At 51.7% G+C, this 2,151-nt stretch overlaps 1 pseudogene; it reads right to left on the bottom strand.

Annotated features, from left to right (window-relative positions):
* Window positions 1-306: 306 nt before the first annotated feature.
* Window positions 307-1,889, bottom strand: LOC140221623 (uncharacterized; annotated as a pseudogene).
* Between the last annotated feature and the right edge of the window lie 262 nt (window positions 1,890-2,151).

Raw genomic sequence — 2,151 nt, forward strand, 5'->3', positions numbered from 1 at the left:
ACGGCTGCCGTCAGATCCTGTCGACGATCCTCCGGACGACCGTCACCACCGAGCATGATGATGGTGTTCGGCCGTGGCAACTGGGCACGTTGGGGGAGATGGCTGACTTCTGTTGTCTTGCTTACGACCCGTGGAACACGGACGTCGCGTCCCTGTCGCCGGATAGGCTGAGTGCGAGAACGGGCAGCGCTCCCTCCTGCACCGGGCGACGCATGCAATGAGTACCCTACGGCGAATCAGGGTAGGCCGCGGCCGCTGTAGACTGTGCGCTCGTGGCTACAACGTACTACACGGGTACTTGTGGCAAGTCGTGTCAAGGAGCGCGGGCGCCTTTCTATGCGCTAGAGCCGCGGCGCATTAATTGCAAGATCAGTGGGAGCCCACGAGATCCGCGTCCTCGTCTGTCGGACTGCGCCCGAGGCGGACCCTTGTCTTGTGGGCCCAGATGGGTCGGGCGAGGCGGAGCCTTGTGGCGAGAGGTCGGGCGTATCTGACCCTGGGACCGTGGGTCGGGTGAGGCGGAGTTTTGCCAGCGAGGGGTCGAGCGTGTCCGACCCCGGGGCCCTGGGTCGGGCGAGGCAGAGTGGGATGCTCCTTGCCCATGCCGGGTCGGTGGAGATCGCTATTACTGCAGGTGGGCCTGGGCCTCCATGATTGTTGTTTTAAGAGGCATAAGGAGGTCGTTAATATTTCCCCCCAACAATACCCACGGTCCAAAAGGTCTTGGACTTGGCACTGAATTTCCTTAGTCTCCTCAGGGTTGGTCCTATAGGCAGCTCAATTTGGCAAGCTCGCTCCAGGGATCAAATCAATCTGGCGCTCTATCCCTCGAATAGGTGGAAGTCCTGGAGGTATCTCAGGTGGGAGAACATCTAGAAACTCCTGCAACAGGTTAGTGACTACAGGAGGCAAAGTGCTAGCGATATCATCAATGGAATAGAAAGCATGTTTGCAGACTAAAGCATAGCACACATCAGTATCATGAATTTCAGCAAGATCAGATTTGGTTGCAAGCATAACAACCCCTTTCAATTTAGCTACTTGCTGATTTTCAGATTTAGCATCTTGTCGCTTACCCTCATTAGCAGGTCTCTCCTTATCAGATTTAACAATTTCGTTAGGGGTCAAAGGTAGCAATGTAATTTTCTTACCCTTATGCATAAGAGTGTATTTATTACTTCTACCATGGTGGAGTGCATCATTATCATATTCCCAAGGACAACCCAATAAAAGAGAACATGCTTGCATAGGTACCACATCACAATCCGCCAAATCAGAATATGTACCGATGGAAAAATGCACCCGAACTGTTTGTGTTACCTTAGCTTTACCAGAATTGTTAAGCCACTGAAGGTGGTAAGGATTTGGATGAGGTCGTGTGGTCAAGCCAAGCTTCTTGACAAAATCAGAACTCACCAAATTGTTGCAGCTTCCTCCATCATTAATGACTCGCGCTCATCTATTGTTGATGATGAAGAAAGTCTGAAACAAATTGTGGCGCTATTGCTTCTCTGCTTGCTCCATCTGTGAGCTTAGAACTTGCTGGACAATGACACTCATATATGCCACCATGGCATCGTTGCCAAATACATTGTCCTCATCGTCGTTGGTGTCGGCGTCAACGTCAGCAGTGTCATCCTCTACATCGGAAGTGCTAATGTAACCTCCATCATCTGTAGCAATGTATGTCCATTTGCTTGGGCAATCCCTCTACACGTGGCCTATCCCATGGCAGTGGTGGCACTGAATTCGCGAAGTGTGTCCTGTGGTAGCAACGGGTGAAGCACTCTTGGCGGGTACTTGTGAGGAATTTTTACCTGAATCGGCAGTCCGTGTGGAGGTAGACGGCCGTGCATTCGCTGGTGCTGGCGCAGGTGCTGGTGCAGCATGAATGTTCGAAGAAGAGGACAGCTTCATCGGTGCCGCTGGTGTCATCATTCTATTGGGATATGAGGTAGGCTACGCTAGAGCAAAACAAAAAAATTTCTACCACGTAAACCAGTAATAACTGTTGTTATAGATCACGGGATTACCAATCGACGCACAGGTGCGGAAGTTGTAGATATGCGTCGGGGCAGTGAAGTCGATCACTCGTCGACGCAGTGTAGTCGAACATGTCGACGTCGAGCCGCTCCTCAGCAGCTCGTCCAC

The sequence above is a fragment of the Setaria viridis genome, chromosome 1 (assembly GCF_005286985.2).
Source record: "Setaria viridis chromosome 1, Setaria_viridis_v4.0, whole genome shotgun sequence".
Lineage (NCBI taxonomy): Eukaryota > Viridiplantae > Streptophyta > Magnoliopsida > Poales > Poaceae > Setaria > Setaria viridis.